Below are 11,027 nucleotides of genomic sequence, written 5' to 3'. Positions count from 1 at the left end.
GGAGAAACTTTGGTGCTGAATGATGAATGCTGAAAGTACCATTGAATGCTTAAACTACTTAAAAAAAAACAAACAAGTTTTGAGTCTACGCATGCTTAAAACTTAAGTTTAAGAGGCTCTGAATGCTGAATTAAAAAAAAACAAACAACCCCTTAATAAGTTAATCACCAAGCTATCTAAATGTAAATGCCTATGAGCAGAGTATTAATGTTCTGCTCGCCGGAAATTCTACAATACAAACAAAATAACCAACTCGACCTTTTATTAGGGTTACACAGTACATCGAATACCTCTTAAGGATGACGTACACCAACATTACCAAGGTACTAAACCATCACACAGGTACGAGAAACTAACACAGAGAATTACTTACGCTAGTAATTGATTTATTTGCTCATATTTTTACCTACATATAATCATTTTATCTAGACCGGGACAATCTTCACCCCCAGTTTCTTCTGGGCAAATGCAACAAGGTGTTCCATCTCATTCTCATCTACAAATCCATTGTGATTTTCATCCGCAGCCAGTAATCCGTTCCGAGCCCTCCATGACGAGAACCACACTCCAAGGCTACGGATGGCTTCACGTAGCTCAGTTTTGCTTATACGTCCATCACCATCAGCGTCAAACTGGCTCAACCATTGCTTGAACTCTTCGACTGTCATATTCTTTTTAGGCTTTGCACGGTTTTGGAGAACCATTTTTTGTTAGTAACAAAACCAAACTCTTCAGTTGCTTACAATAGAGTTACTGATCACATATCTCTTATTTATTGCCTTCCATGTCTAGTCTTCCTTAAGAAGATTCTAGATCACTGTACTATTATTCTTATCACGTTCTTTGTTCTTCCTTATCCGCGAAGAAGAATCTTTAAACAGCCCTCGTGAGTTGGACATGTAGGGTATCTACTGGAAAGCTATAAGCTAATTAGAAAATATCATTCGTGAAATTCTTACATTATTATTAGAGATCTCTTATTATTATTATCTTTTAATCACAGAAGTATGACCAAAATATAGTTACTTACAGTCTATATTTGCTCAGAAAACATATTGCCATGATTCGTCGAGACAGGATTAAACACATTTTTTTTTTTGGAGTTCACATTTGTGGCAAGCACTTCCATTGCATTTTGTAATAGTAATAACTCTGCTAAAGTCTGAGAGCTTTGACATTGTTACGCTCTGATTGTTACTAATGTAGCTAACTCATCGATCATTTTTTTTTCTCTTGGTTATTTTGTTGCTTCGTTCCATATTTCACGAGTTCATTTTCTTGTCGGTTGAATGTTGATTGTGCAAAACCTTGATGGTCTTTCAAATTTTCTTGTGAAAGACGAATAGATTTTGTAAAAGGGTGTTAGCACATTTTGAGGATGAATGATGACTTCATTGTTTTCCGTATTCAATTTTGAGGTTGCTATATTTGCTTGGAGATATGCATCTTGGCCACGTCATTGTTTCATGTTATATCACATTCATATTTAATCCTTAATAGCTTTTATTGCTTTGGTGCGTTGGTCAAATTTTGGACCCCCAAGTATAATTGTATACCCACTAGACCACATGTAAATGACTCAAGATTGTTCAGTCCAGTCAAATTATGTGCAGTCCAGTCTACTCAAACATTGGCCTACGCCCCCTTGTGTAAAAGACTTTTTTTTTTTTTTTCTAAATAATATAGACCCATTTTAAAAACTTGTCTTGGTCCCTCAAAGTTCAGGGCCGGCCCTGGCTTTACCCTATATGTAAGTTCGTGAGGGTTCGCCTACTACTCCCTTTTTCCATTTCTTAGTTAATAGTATGATTGCGCTTTTGGGCCAACTTGTCGACAGAATCAATACAATACGTACTTTGAACCGAGTGACTTAGGAATGAAGGAAGCCAGAAGGAGCACCTTAACACAGGTAGCAGTGACCTGATAAGGTCTAAAAGAAGAAGCAAGAGATGATTGGAGGAGGATGAAATGGAGAAGAGCTCAAGAACTGCAACTCGGGAGATTGCTACTTCCTGCTGAACCTAGTGTGGGCTTCATATATATTATATAGGGCTACAGGCATTTGCGAGAAGTCTCTGCAGAGCTTCGGTGATGGCACGAAGCTCTGCTAACAGGGTTTTGGCATGCACCATCATTGTTCAGTCATCCCCTCAGCCACCATATATGATACCAACCTTAGTAATATTCCTGGAAGCACATGAACTTGTTTGACAGAAATCTGGTAATAGAGTAGCAGTATGGCGATTGCCACTGTCATCTTGGCGAAGTTGAATTAAATTGCTGTGCAATTTAAATAAAGCACAGTTCGATGGTGTGCTTTTGGTCAAACACTCAAATTATAAAAAATGCATTGCGCTGTCACCGATATAGGCGACACTAGCTAATGCGTAAGCACATTTTTATGATTTGTCTGACAAAAACATGCTTCAAGATCTGTCCGATGTAATTTAATTTAAAAAATGTAAATGAACGCTATATGAGATTTTGATATGCTAATACATATGACGTATTCTGGATAGACAGACAACAAATACTTTGATTAGCAAATCCGCACTCAACGGAACTGTAGGGTGTGAAACTCCCCTAATCTAAATTCAGTGCAGTTCTGAAATAAACATCCTGGCGGATTTTGATTTTGATGCACTTATTTAGAAGAAATACAATTTCTGTTTCTTCTAATATAAGAAACACAAACCCTTTCGTATGGATAGATATATTTTAGATTGAGAGACGATACAACAACAACGTACAATAACAAAAATAGAATAATTATTAGTACACATATATATTGGCTAATAGCGTGCCTCGGCAGATTTCTTCAGTTATCAGTGACTTCAAGCTGAAAATTGAAGTTCCTCTGGACGTACTCCTTAAGATCTTTGATCTGGTCGTCAGTTACTGATTCAGAAGACAAGTGCGTATTCCCCTGCTTATTAAACCAACTTCCAAGGGTAGGGATAATTCTTTTGAGGTCACTTTTGCTAATCTGACACTCTCCTCCGTCTTGAGCTCCATATAGCTTCAAAACATTCTTAAATTGCTGTCTTGTCGATCCACGCCAAGAAGAAGCACGACGTTGGTTCAAGTACATGATTTCACTCTCTTATAAAATGTAAATGAAAGTGAATTGGTTGCAATACCGAATTCTTTACTTATTGAACTATTGCTCAATCACAAGATTTGCCTTATGGTTCAACTAACTCATAGACTTTATATTTATTGTAGAAATATATCGAAGCAAATGGAATTCCTTTGTTGAGTGTTGTATTTGTCTTTGTTTTCTTTATTGATTCCTTCTTATCGCAAAAGAATAATCTTTAAACCACTTTATTGATTTTATCTCCTTCCACGTTACTCAAAGGAATCTACTTTCATGCAATTGTCGCAATATTGCTCATTATTCTTCCTAGGAATCCCCCTACCCAGCCCTTTCAATGTGCGTAACACAGTCTGTCATATACTGCCTATTTAGCAAATCTTGTAAAGTAGGTGTATTGTTTGGGAAAACGATACCAATCGATCCTCACTAAGATAGATTGAATATGAACACTCTAAACTCTAATAGAAAAATATAAACTTTCACTACAACCAACAACCAATAACCACAAATCTAAGCTATGTAATTAATTATTACAAACAAACAATATCATTATTGTAAAATAAAACTTACCACGCACAATGAAACACAACATGTAACGTGGTTCGGCCAATGATGCCTACTTCCACAAGAGTCAATAATTTTATAAGTGTGGGAAGGAAGATTACAATCACTCTTCTCAAGTCTTTTTAAACTTACTAAATCTCTATTCACTAACCTCTCCTTACAAGCTTTATATCTTTGCAAATATTTTATATCAATTTTGGTTGCTCTCAAAATTATTGATTTTCTCTCTTGTATGACTTACGGGTAAACAACCATAACTTTATATATATATGATTCCTAAATTTTGGTGTAAAACGAAATTCCAAATCATCTTAGTTAGTCTGTTAAATAAAACCGAACTTCTATCTGTGGACGACATGGGGAGCGTGCGCCCCTTGGGCTAGGCATATTAGGGGGCATCCGTCCCTTGTGAACAAACAATTTCCAATACTGATGTTACGCATCCTGGAGATTTTTGCTGTGTAAGACTAGGGGGCGTACGCCCCTTCACTTCTTCAAAGTTAGTATTGAATTTTGGTCACATGGTGAAGGACCACACCCAACAATCTCCCCCTCCCGAGCCATAAGGGGGATACCTCCATACATTCCCAAAATCAATAGGAAGAGTGTGCTACCATTCCAGTGGTAGCACAACAAACATCAAATTTGCCTTTCGACAAAACTTTGGTCATCATATGTAAAACCCTGTATTATTGGGCTTAGGGGTGGTGACCCAAGACCCATGGTTGGGTCCATGAAAAAAAAGGAAAGAAAAAGAGGAAATGCTCTCGACCTCCTCTCTCGCTCTCGGCCTTCTCTCTCTCTGACTTCGATCTCTTCTCCTAAAGTCTTCAAAAGAAAAGATTATGGTTTTGTTGTGGGGAAAAATTTACTCCATTTTTCGACTAGTTGTGTGATTGAAGGACTACTAATCATCACTATTTCTAAGAAATACAAAGTAGGTTTTAATTTGTGGGGTGTCGAATTAGAGCTATTTCGATTGGGATAATTGGAGGTTTTACTATATTATAGTATGGAATTTATGGGGAAATCTTTAAGGACTGTAAACTTTGCTGGGAAGGATGCATCTTGGTTTTAGAGCTAATTTCTTAAAGGAGCTTATTCAGTAACTCAAAAACAAGTAAATATTTCTTTTATTTTCTCGAATCCAATGAGGGATTTGCCATTGACTTTGAGAAGAATGTTATATATATATAAAATTCTCTTTACTGTTTGACATGTCAAGAAAGATTTATGTTCGAAATGATTGTTGGCTATTTTACTTTAAGTTTGGATTAGTATTGAGTTTATAATTAATTTAAATATATCGGTCCATTGTTAATGGTGTGATGTGCTTCGTTATTGTCCTTTCGGACAATTGCTTTAACTAGGATGTTTATCTAGTTGTTTTGGTGTTTGTATTACTGGTTTCAATGGTGTGTTTGGTCTCGGTATCGTCCTTTTGAGCAATAATGTCTTAACCTAATTGATTTGGTATTCGGGTCACTGAATGTTATTGTGAGCGCCGTACAATATGAGTTGTAATTCATTGTTTTTATTATGGAAAGATGGTTTATTTGTTGAGTTTCGATATTCGAGTTATTATATCGAACTGTTGAGATACAATATTGAATTGAATTGTCGAGTTATTATATCGAATTGTCGAGATATAATACCGAACTGTTGAATTGTTATATGGGTTTGTTGAGTTCTAAGGTTGAACTGTCGAGTTCTAATAATGTTGAACTGTTGAGTTTTATGGTTGGACTGTCGATATTGAACTATTGAGTTCTAAGGAAGAACTACGTATGGCTTGATCCCTGAAAGGGTACGTAGGCAGCCACCTGTCACAACCGCTTCCATAGGTAGATATACCTACCCCGTAAAGTTCTTTGTTTATGACATTTGATCATTGTTTTATTATATATATATATATATATATATATATATATATATATAGAGTTATTATATCGAATTGTCGAGATATAATACCGAACTGTTGAATTGTTATATGGGTTTGTTGAGTTCTAATGCTGAACTGTTGAGTTCTAAGGTTGAACTGTCGAGTTCTAATAATGTTGAACTGTTGAGTTTTATGGTTGGACTGTCGATATTGAACTATTGAGTTCTAAGGAAGAACTACGTATGGCTTGATCCCTGAAAGGGTACGTAGGCAGCCACCTGTCACAACCGCTTCCATAGGTAGATATACCTACCCCGTAAAGTTCTTTGTTTATGACATTTGATCATTGTTTTATTATATATATATATATATATATATATATATATATATATTAGAGCGTGCTTAGTGTGATATGTATAATATTGGATCCTTATATATTTTTGTTTGGAAGAACTGAAATTAAAGTGATTTAGGTTTAATGTTTTACGTATGTCATTTAGTTTACAAATAGGCAGATGCGGGAATTGCATTGAGAGTAAGTTTTACTATAACTTAAATATTTATTGCTATGAGTGTCATTATTTCTAGTCGTGTTTCTATCCACCCGATTGCCATATTAGAGATATCTTTATTTGGTTAGTTTGTTTAGTCGATATTAGTTTGGTACTCAAGTGATCTGGCATTTGTTAATCCTTCGTTTATGGGTGTATTTGGAATATATAGGGTTACATGGTTTTGTTGAGGTTGTTTTGGTAATGTGGAGATGTATGTATATTAGTTGCATTGTATAAGTCGTAGTATTAGGGTTTCTAGGATGTTGTTTGTATATTTATAGTTTTATTCTTATTCGAGGATTAGTTATTTGACTTAACTAGCATTGGTAGAGATGGTTAAGTAGCTGGTTCTACGAATCAATATATCTTTTTGTAGTTGAATTTACGACTGAGGTATGAGGTTTTATATTTGGTTTGGATGTATTTTTACTAAAATTTAAGGTTATGACAGGTTTTATATTTATGAAATGTTGAAAATATAGAGGAGACTCTGCCAAAATTTTTACCATAAAAGTCACGTATCTTAGGTATGAAATTGTTTGAGATTTGGGGCGTTACAAAGTAGTATCAGAGCTTTAGGTTCAAGTGTCTTAGCAGGCTTGGGTATCCTAAATATCTTCTAACCACAATTAGGTTTGAACTTTGGTTTGATAAATTAGTGAAAACGTTCAACTATGTTGTTGTTTTATAAAGTTGTTAATGATTTATTGGTCTGCATTTTATTCGTGTTTGTTAAATTTACTTAGATTGGATGGTGACGATTGTCTCTTTTTATGTTTGACAATAGACATTTGATTTCCTTGTGCTTATTGTGCAAAATTTGTTTGTATGATAAGTTTGTAAACACTTTTTTACTTATGTTGTTCATTCACTTGTGTGGTCATGGTTAAGCCAGACTCGTAATTTTAAGCTTTGCTAATGATTTTATGTGGATGAGATTTGTAGTGTGTATTGTAATGTGAGCGTGTGTGTGTGTATGTGTGTCTATCCCTTTTACTTATCCAATGAGTTGTTTATAATGTGTCGTGGAGTTATTTGTTACATCTTTATAATTGTTCTTCATGTTAAACCCATTCGACTCAAGTGAGGCTACGACCATGTTGAACCCATGGTGTTAGAATGGCGGTTGATGTACTTAATCATGTTGAACCCATGATGTTGGCATGGTGGTTAAGGCATGCAACCATGTTGAACCTATTAAGCACATGGCAGTCGAACTCATTGAGTATATGGCGAAGAACTTATCATGTGACTTAAGTGAAGCTATGACTATGTTAAACCCATGGTGTTGGAATGACGGTTTATGTACTTAACCATGTTGAACCCATTAAACACATGGTGGTCAAACTCATTGAGTACATGACGAATAACTTACAAGGTGTCGGAGAGTTTTGAGAATTGTGTTAACTTGTGGAGCACTAATAGTTAAAAAGACTTTTGTTTAAACTTGAGTATGTTGGATTCTTTGATTAACTTGAGATGATATGCTTTGTGTGTTGAAATGTTATTTTTCTTTTATGGTAAAACACGAAAGGTGGAAATAGAATCTTATTGAAAAAAGGATTATATTAATTGTCCTTATGGTGTTATCAAGATTCCGTACTGGTGTTCTTGGTTAGTTGTTTAAAGTTGCGCTTTACATGAATGTGTAACTTTGTATAGGTGATACCTTCATTGTATAATAATTAAGAGGAAGTTTTGCTTGTGTGTGCCTAAGTGGCGGTACTTCTTTTGAGGGCATAGTAGAATTCCTTCTTTTTGCCCATTTTTCCATTTTTTTTTAAATTTTTTTTTTTCATGATGTTCTTCTTTATAGGTGTCAAAGTTTGGGGATGTTTGTTACGTGCTATATCTGGTAGTAGGTTTGCCTTCATGTTAATGAGTTATATATTTACTGCTATGACCTTCTTAAGTATTTGCATTTCTTGCATCTTAATGTGTTTAAATTATGGGTGTATTTTCTTTTATAGTTTTTAAGACTTACCCCCCTGTCAAGTTTGCTAAAATGACTATCCCGTAGTTCTTCACTATTTAGACTTCCCCCAAGACTCACAGCAGGACCGAGTCAACTGGTGTTGACCGTGTGATAAAAGGTAAAATATTAGTTTTACCTATGCATATGCTGATGAAACTTAAACGCAAGTAAAACTAAAACTAAACTTTACTAGTGATGTTATCAAAGATTATCTACTCTCGATTCTATTGAAATAGAGTTGGAGTAAAAGATTCATTCCATTCCTAGTTCTTTAGAATTCGCATTTCCTAAGATTATCAATTTATCCAAAGTTAATGAGAGTTTTACGAATTTATACTACGATGCAAATTATACTAACGAGATACGATAATTCAACTATGAAATGCTAAATTGAATCTATGATAAGGAATTAGGAGGGATTGATTCCGCCTTAACTCGACTTAATTTACTAACGAAGAATAAATTAAGTAATCCAAATTGAAGCTGCCAGATAACAATTGGTTCTTTCTAATCCCTAGTTGTTCATGGTAATCTCTACCAACTAACATCTAGCATGTAAAACAATCAAACCCATTCTCATGGTGAACTAATCGTTTTCTAGAATGGAATGGAAAATCACGACTATTCAACGCTAACACAAATCAAGCTTCATCAAGGCTTCTTCAACCCCCTCTAATGGAGGTTTAGCCTAGAATCATTATGCTATCATTTCCAATTGAATTTAAACAAGACATGATATCAAGATTATAACTTTACTATATTGATCTAATCAAGAATTCAAATCTAAATTAACAACTAAGAAATGATTAACAACTAAAATTGAATTTAGATCTAAGTAATTTAATAAACCAAAACTGAAATCATGAATAACTAACTACTTTTATTAATCTAATGAAGGAATAACAATGATTCAATAATCTAAATTAAAACAAGGTAATAGAAACTAATTAATTGAATGTAAAAACTAGATCTAAACTATTCTCTAATGGCTACTTGCTACCTAAAACTAAGCATTGCTTAAGAGTTAAGTCTTGTGTGTTGAAATGGAGGAGACAAGATCCACATTTTCGTGCATGGGATGAGGAGCCCTGTTTTGGGCCGGAAAATCGAGCCCAAAACCCAATTTCTTCAGTCCACATAAGTCTTTTCAGTTGGATTTGATTTCCATAGACTTTTCATCTAATTCTGCTCCTCTGATTGGGTAAAGGCTTGAACCATTGGAAAGCTGATTCCAAGCCGGTCATTTTGACATAAGGTAGGCCCAATTCCGAGGTCTGAGCCTAAAGATACGGTCTTCGGAAGTTCTGCTGACTTTTGTGTGCTGTTTCTGCCCGCGTTGACTTTGACTTTTCAGCTTTGACCCGGATTTATAAAGGTTTTTTCTCCTTGAATCTTGGCCTTTAATCTCAGAACTTATTAGCAACCAACCCTTGCTCCTTTAATTATCTCGCCAAAGTGACACATTTCTGCACATAATTGACTCTAATGCCTGAAATATATAAAAACACGTAATCAGCATTAACTCTTATTTATTACTCGCATAATTGGTCTAAAAGTATTATTGTTAAGGGGTTAAAACTATAGTTTTGGGCTCTTATCACCGTGATCTTACTATTTGAGTCATGTGAAATGTCTTAAATACCCTTTCAGACCTAAAATTACCTAAATATCCCCTTGACCGAATGGAAAAGGCTCGTGACAAAAGAAGGGCAGGAACTGCAATACCTGAGGAAAGAGATAGAAAAAGCTTAGCTTCTTCGCTTCAATTGAGTAGCTAAACTCGTTGCTGAAGCCTTTCTTCACGCACAACAAGACTTGATTTGAATGCTTCTTGCCGCGATCTGCTCTTGGCCTATTAGGTTCAGAACTCGGATCCATATGGGAGAGTGGTCTCTAGCTCATCTCACGATGCCGTTAAACTATTCTCTCCCGCTTGAAGTGGTGTTAGCTGATGGAACCAAATCAATGCTTTCCTCGCTCGTTGGCCAGTGATAATCCAGAGTAGGCTTCTTTCTTTCCTCAGATATGAAGCTGTTGGTCAATCGGCCCCTTAGCTTGTGATATCAGCAATTAAGAAATAATGAAAATATCCTTCTCAATAATGAAAATATCCTTCTAAAGGAGAAAATTCATGCACTGACTAATGAGAGTCTTAAGTCTGAACTTGAGAAAGAAAAAGCAGCAGAAAAGTCACCTGTAAAGGAGTGTTTTAGTTATCCCTTACAAATAGGAAGAATGAGGAGAAGGGTTAGAAATGGGAAAGACCGAGTTTGTTGTTGAGTGAACTGCCTACGGTATCTATATCTCGATTATGGGGGGAGAGAAGAATCAGGTCTGGTGTAGTTCATATGGGAGGTATTTATAGCTAGGAAAGGTGGATCTCTATCTAACACGTGTCTTGTCAATCACAAATGTATGGTTGAGATTGAGAAGAAGTGTTGAAATGGTGGTGGTAGGAATTCTGTAATGATGGGGAGTGGTTACAGTGGTTCGTGATTTGCGGAGACAGAGTATGTAAGGAAGGCTTTGGCAATGATTGCTTCTAGAAGATATGCTGAGTCATAATGTAGAACGCTCAGTATGACGAGATATGAGTCGACCTGTCATAGAACGGTCTCGTAGCTCGTGGATGTGTTTCGATGATGTAGGTCGCTCTGAAGGCGGTTCGGGAAACTAAGTCAGAGGTCGTTGTGGTACTTCCTCTATGCTGAATACGTGCTTGATATTCCTGGATTGGAATATCACTCCCTCACCCCCTTTCAGTAGGTCGTGCTGTACATTGAAGTGATCTGCTGAGAGACAACGGTAGTACGTATTAAGCAATAATGAAGAGGCAAACTGGTGTAAATGGAAATACCCAACGAACTATGGAGGTCGATTCAGGTGTGAGGTGATAGTTAGCACGTGGCTGGCGCATGAGTAAATCTGAGCAGTTGAGGAGAAAATGTGTCG

The 11,027-nt window shown here is 35.9% G+C and overlaps 1 long non-coding RNA gene across 1 annotated transcript; it reads right to left on the bottom strand.

Moving 5' to 3' along the window:
• Positions 1–245: 245 nt before the first annotated feature.
• Positions 246–3,412, bottom strand: LOC147492257 (uncharacterized). The gene is made up of 2 exons (XR_015198165.1): positions 1,031–3,412; positions 246–919 (listed from the first exon to the last, which is right to left on the bottom strand). It is a non-coding gene; the product is annotated as an uncharacterized LOC147492257 (long non-coding RNA).
• Positions 3,413–11,027: the final 7,615 nt, after the last annotated feature.

This window comes from Coptis chinensis, chromosome 6, assembly GCF_015680905.1.
Source record: "Coptis chinensis isolate HL-2020 chromosome 6, ASM1568090v1, whole genome shotgun sequence".
Taxonomy (NCBI): Eukaryota; Viridiplantae; Streptophyta; class Magnoliopsida; order Ranunculales; family Ranunculaceae; genus Coptis; species Coptis chinensis.
This window is presented reverse-complemented; position numbering and strand designations above follow the sequence as displayed.